The sequence below is a fragment of the Lathyrus oleraceus genome, chromosome 6 (genome assembly GCF_024323335.1).
Source record: "Lathyrus oleraceus cultivar Zhongwan6 chromosome 6, CAAS_Psat_ZW6_1.0, whole genome shotgun sequence".
In the NCBI taxonomy this organism is placed as follows: domain Eukaryota; kingdom Viridiplantae; phylum Streptophyta; class Magnoliopsida; order Fabales; family Fabaceae; genus Lathyrus; species Lathyrus oleraceus.
The window spans coordinates 338,121,720-338,128,875 of NC_066584.1; positions in this window are offsets into that span (position 1 = coordinate 338,121,720).

Here is a 7,156-nt window from a genome sequence, read left to right on the forward strand (position 1 = left end):
ATAACAAACAAACAAGAAAGAAAGGCGGATACCGGATGCCAATCACTGGGCTTATACCAATCTCCTAAAATAAAACTGGATGTCAGATGCCACTCAATGGACTTACACTAATCTCCTCAAAAGAAAACAAGAAATGGGATATGAAATGTGGAAGTCAACTGCCAATCTGTCTGGACTTAGGTTAATTCCACAGTATGGTCCTAGGAATACCAATGCCACATTACAGGGACTTACAATGGATCCTCACATACAAGAACAAAAGCAACAATATGATCACAGGAATGCAAATGCCAACTTACAGGGACTTATAATTGCAACCTCTCATACAAACAGAAGAAACAAACTTATGATCACAGGAAAGCAGATGCCAACTTACAGGGACTTATAACTGTATCCTCACATACAAATAGATTAGGATCACAGGAAAGCAGATGCCAACTTACAGGGACTTACAACTGCAACCTCACATACAAATCAAACAGATCAAATTATGATCACAGGACAACAGATGCCAACTTACAGGGACTTATAACTGTATCCTCACATACAAACAGATAAAACAGAAGATATGAGTGACCAATGAGATCTTACACTCTATCCTTCCATATCATAGGAGCAAATGCCAAAGCAATGGACTTACAATTGTCCTCAATGGGCAAACAACAATGATAGCATCACAAAGACAAATGAGATGATCATGCATTAATGGCAATTGATGATGATAAATGCATAACATACAAGCAAACATGTGCATATGAAGCAATCAATCAATCAATGGATATCAAACAACACACTCTATAGCCAAACAAAGGGGCTCACACAAGAGGGTTTGACTATGAAAGTCCACTGTAATAGGTAAATGTCGCTCTTAACCTTGCCATTGAGAGGCTAAGGTGAAGCAGATGAAAAGGAGAATGAGGGGTGTGCCTCATTGCTTCTATCCCTGATCAGGGAGAGCATTAAATAATAGAAAGTGGGGGAGTTCAGAAAGATGGAACTCTTTCCCCATTATTGACTCGATTGATCTTGGGTTTTTATCTCAATGCTTCAACCATGTAATGGGAGCAAAGAGAGGACACACTGAATAGTGGGGGATAGATTACTTATCCCTACCTTCCACCAATTGCCTTACTTGAAGGACTTTTCCTGCTTGGGACAAATTTAAACACACACAAGCATTGCCTCTTAAGGAGGACTTCAGACAGTTTGCCCGGTCAAATAACAGACCGGGTCTCCAGACTACATGAAGAAGAAAGGTTTATACCTCAAAGCAAATGCTAAATAGCAAAGCAAGCAAGTTCAAAGAACTTAAGCAACTAAAGTACCTGAAAAAGTCAAACTTATTAGTAAACAAGTCAACAGTTCAAACCAAAAGAAATGGATAAACAACAGTCAACCATAAACAGAGGTGCCAAGGCACAAAGCCAAACTCATATGAGTCACACCTACAAAACAAGGGTTAGTACATGATATATACAATCCAACTCAATCAAATTTGAAAGGTCTTTGGGGCATTGATGCTTAACCTGAAACAATAGCTCAATTGTAAGCTCAAAAGACCACTAGGACTAGCCTAGGGTCAAAGATGAAAGAAAAGGTCAAAACAGCAAAGTAAAGTCAACCCAATTCATGTTCAAACATTTAAGAAGCTATCTCAATTGGATTCACAATCAAATCATGCATCATTGTCATTTTATACACAAAAGAATGCAAAGCATGGCAATAAGAAGCACAAATAGGTCAACAGCAAGACTTCATCCAAAAGTCAACCCAAACAATTTCAAAAATCATGAAATAAATCACATTCAATCCTAACATATAGCATAGCAAGCATGTAAAATTTCAATGCATTTGGATAAGAGGAAGGCAGTCAATGAAAATCATGAAGTCAAACCAAGTTCAAGCATGCACAATGGAGGTCAACAAACATGGGTCAACTTCAAAAAATCATATCAAATTGAAAACAGATGAGAAATGAATGAGATTAACACCAATGCAAAGCCCAAGATGTCTAGTATGCACATATGAAATTTCATGATCATACAATAAGATATGAGAATTTCACAAAAGATTTGGCATCATGTATCACATAAAGTCAACCAATGACTAAGCATGGAAGAAAATTCTCAAATAAATGGAAAACAGCACAATTAATTCCAAGAAAATTCATACACCAACTAGACATGCAAAGGATCATTCATGCAAAATTTGGGGTCATTTGGATGTAAGGAAGCATGTGAACAAAAATCATAGATTTGCATATCATTGGTGTGACACAAATTGTCACACCCTACTTCAAAAAATCATATCTAGCAAACCACAAATGAGAAATGTATAAACTCTACATGGAAACAAAGGTCAATGTGTCTAGTTTCACCACAAAAAATTTCAAGCTCATTGGATACAACATGAGTATTTCACAATTGAAATGGCAAAATGTATCAATTATGCATACATGTCAAGAAAATAATTATCAATTAAAATCCAGCCAATGGAAAATTAATTAAAAATCACAATCAAATACTAGACATTTTCATGAGTTTAATGCAAAAAATCCCACCATTTTTGGATGAAAATTGAGAGAGAAATGAATTTGTGAACTTGAGTAAATAATTGAAGCAACATGAGCAAATAACATGGAACAATGGGTCAAACATGGTCAACGCAGTGGCAAAGTCGTAAATAGGGCACTCATTAACTAAAGCTGTGCGTTTTGGCCCTGCGAAATGAAATGTTTTGATTGGCTCTCAGCCAATGAAACAGTAACCCGGCCAATGGATGAATTTTCTGGGTTTAGGAAGAACCCTAGGGTTTAACAGCATGGTATTGGCATTTGTTCTTGAAGCAAGTTCATCAACATTAAAAAAAAAAAAATCGGGCACCAACACACAACAGCACAGCATTTACTCTTGTAACATTATAACACAAACCAGCAGAACATAATCCATGTGGATTTCTGGGCAGGTTTATGGTTCAAGCACAACAGCATAAGTTCAACATCAATGTTCATCATTCAGTCCAAAATCGAATGGCATGGATCAACACAGCATGGTAGTAACAAGGTTCTTCATGCAAGCACATTATAAACAACAAACCAACAACCAACATGAGGAATTCTGGGCATAGTTCTAGGGTTTAAGCATAACAGCATATATTCATCATCATTCAAATCCAGAAATCGACCAAGAACAAAAATCCCAGAAACAACAATCAAGCATGGTAATCTCATCAGCATTCAACATACATCAAGAATCAAAGCATGGTTTCCCTTAAAACACCTTATCCATCATGAATCGAAGGCAAATACATTTGTACATCATATTTCAAATCCAAATATCTTACAGCATACTTAACCATTTCAAACCATTTAAAGTTCATTAAAATCAGCACAACACAAACTAGCTAAAACATAGCATGGCATGGTAAAAGGAGAAGGTCGATTACTTACTTGTTTTGGAAGAAAATCGAAAACAGTGTTGTATTGAGTGATTCAAGTGCAAACAGATGGAGATTGTGCTTGGTAGTGAAGGATGATGAAGCTTGTTCAGCTCAAACTTGCTTGGACATGAGTAAATCGCAATCTGCCATTGAAATAGCTTGGAGAAAACAGAGCTTGAAATGATGGTTCCAGCTGGGATTTCACACTTGGAATGAGCTTGCCATGATGATGGATGATGAAGAGAACCAAAGAAGGCTCGAGGGTTTGGAGGATTTGACAGAAATTTGCAAGAAGAGTAAAAATGCAAAAGTGAGAGAGTGAGCAATTCTGCTGCGCTGCTGTGATTCTCTAGGGTTTCCAACTTCAGAAAATGAGCTTATATTGGTCTGTTTAAAGTTGGTTTAAGAGATGCTAAGTTGGATTAGCTCAAATGGAGTGATTTGCATTTTTGCTAATCTTGTACAAGTGAACAATGGAGGTGTATGCTTGCCCGAAATTGGGCTTGGAAAGGCTGCAAACAGACCAAAATGTTTGCTGTTTTAACTCTGCACACAAAATGCTGTCCTTGTTTTACTCTTATGCTCCCATTTGCAAAAATACCAAATTATGCACCTTATGTCAAAATGGTAGTAAAATGGTGGTATGAACATGATTTAGGGCTTGGAGCAAGTTTCAAAAATGATTCTAAACATTTCCCAATTGGCCAAAGTGAGAAAAAGTCAAAGAATCAAAAAGTCAATGGTTGGTCAAACTTGAATTTTAAATGAAATAGGTCCAAAAATGCCATTTTGATTGGCAAGGTTTTGATGAATGAAATTTATATTTTTGGAAAGAGGATGAAAAATGTGGTTTGTAGGAAAAAACCCCACCAAATTTGGCCTTATGGTTTGAGAGATATGGCTCTTTGAAGTTCACAAATTTTTGAATTTGAATTGATCATATCTTGACAACCATACATGGGATTTGAGTGTTCTTGGACTTTTTGAAAATGGGAGAACAAGATCTTCAACTTTCATGTTGGGAAAAAATTCATTTGAAGCTTGTATCATGATGTAAGTTGAGGATCAAGAAGTTTCCATTTTTGGCAGTTGAAATTACAGGTCCACTTTCTATTTCTGGAAATTTCTGATTTTGCTTCAAATTCTTCCATGATGAGGTTTGACATGATAGATGAGGCTTACACAAGCATGAATGAGCTCATTCAAATCAATTCCATCCATCAAATCACTGATTAAATCAACAGTTGACCAAGTTTGACTTTTCTAGGGTTTTTGACTGAAGCATTTCTGATGAATTCCAAACCCTAATTCCTTGGGAACTTGACTTCAAATGATGTCTCAAGTCATGTGAACTCTTGATTATTGATCATGGTGCCCAAATTCTGCAAGAATGGCCACCATCCATTGCTTTGACTGACTGTTGACTGTCTTTGACCTAATTGCTTCATCTGCAATCAACAAGGTTAGACTGACAATATTTTTGTACTTTTTGGTTAGTAAACATATGAAAAGCAAGAATATACAAATGCAAAGTATGCTTGGTGATCAAGAAATCAACCACAAGGCAACCTACCCACTAGGAGGGAAGCTAAGGCATGCAATGATCCTTGAGGCCATGATATGATATGATATGGGCCATGAGGGATCTTAGGGCCCAAAATTGGGGTCTTACACTTGTTTGCTTATCTGTGAAGCTTTCATATGTTTGCTTTTCATGCATGTTTGTTTGTTTGAGGAGTCAGATGTAAGACCATCGATTGGCTATTTGTTTCCTGTTTTGTTTTTGGAGTTGGATGTAAGCCCATTGATTGGCGTTCCATTTCCAATTTTCGTTGTTCTCTTGTGAGACTTGCTTATTGTATCCCCATAGGTTTTCTAGACTTCGTATAGTCTCTCGTTTGCATGTCAATTAAGGTAGCACGGTTCCTTCGTATAGGACTTCCTTTCTCGCGCGAGCATTCCTAAAACACAGACAAACTCTATCTTCTCTTAAGGACACGTTGACTCCTTCTACTACAGGTGAGTAAGTCTCCAAAGGTCGAGAATCCGGTAGATTGCGTAGCAACGTCGTTCACCTAAAAAACACAAAACAAACAGAAATAGTTTAGCCGAACTACGGCAACTCTGATTCTCATGTTCAGATGAGATACGTAGGCACGAGATGCAATGTCTTGTCGAGTTTGACTGTCGACTAACATGTAATGCTTCTTCTTTTTCTCTCGCCCTCGTTGCGATTGAGACCTTCCTTTTCTCTTGCCCTAGTTGCAATCGAGACCCTTCTTCTTTTTGTGTGTGTTTGTTAGGAATTGGATGTAAGTCCATTTATTGGCACTCAGTTTCCTGTTTCCTTGGAGTTTGTTTGGAGTCTGATATAAGTCCATCTATTGGCATTCAGTTTCCCGTTTGTTGTTGTGTTCGGAGTCAGATGTAAGTCCATTTATTGGCATTCCGTTTCCTGTTGCGTGTTTCTTTTGATCTCTCAGCATTTCCTTTCAGTGTTTTGTTTCGGCGTGCGTTAGCCGAGCTACGAGTGCTCTGATTCTTACTCTGGTTAGAGAAGATACGTATGCATAGGATGCAATGTCCTATCGAGCATGTTTCCCATTTCCCCGAACTACGTCGACTCCGATGTTTGTTTCTGACAAACTACGTAGGCCTAGGATGCGACATCCTGCCGAGTCTCCTTCCTTCATCTTCTTTCACCTGTTTGCTTATTCCAGTATGTGTGCATTCTTTGAGCAGTTTATCAGCAACCTTTTTTCTATTCTTTCGAGCGTGGATCCCGTCGAGTACGACGGACGTGAGGGGTGCTAATACCTTCCCCTTGCGTAACCGACTCCCGTGCCCTGCAATCTCTGGTCGTAAAACCATTCCTTTCCCTTTTTCAGGTTTACTTCGAGCGTTTCCTTTCCCTCCTTTGGGATAAATAACGCACGGTGGCGGCTCTATGTCTTTTCCCGCCGGTTGTTTTTCGCGTATGCGTTACTCACATGGTTGCTTTGTGTCCAAGATTGAGCCTAGGAATGTCAAGGAAGCCTTGACTGATGAGTTCTGGATCAATGGCATGCAGGAGGAGTTAGGTCAATTCAAGAGGAATGAAGTATGGGAACTGGTTCCTAGACCTGAAGGAGTAAATGTCATAGGTACAAAGTGGGTGTATAAGAATAAATCTGATGAACAAGGGGTGGTTACTAAAAACAAAGCTAGATTAGTAGCACAAGGATATACTCAGGTTGAAGGAGTGGATTTGGATGAAACATTTGCTCCTGTAGCTCGCCTTGAGTCCATTAGACTATTGGTTGGAGTTGCATGTATTCTGAAATTCAAACTGTTCCAAATGGATGTAAAAAGTGCCTTCTTGAATGGTTACCTAAATGAGGAAGTATATGTTGAACAACCTAAAGGATTCACATATCCAAATCTTCCAAAGCATGTGTACAGATTGAAGAAAGCCCTCTATGGTTTGAAGCAAGCTCCTAGGGCTTTGTATGAGAGACTCACTGTGTTCCTCACTAACAATGGATACAGGAAAGGAGGTATTGACAAGACCCTATTTGTGAAGAATGAAGGAGGAAAACTCATGGTGGCACAAATATATGTAGATGATATTGTGTTTGATGGGATGTCAGATCAGATGGTCGAACATTTTGTTAGACAAATGCAGTCTGAGTTTGAGATGAGCCTTGTTGGAGAGCTGACCTACTTTCTTGGGCTACAA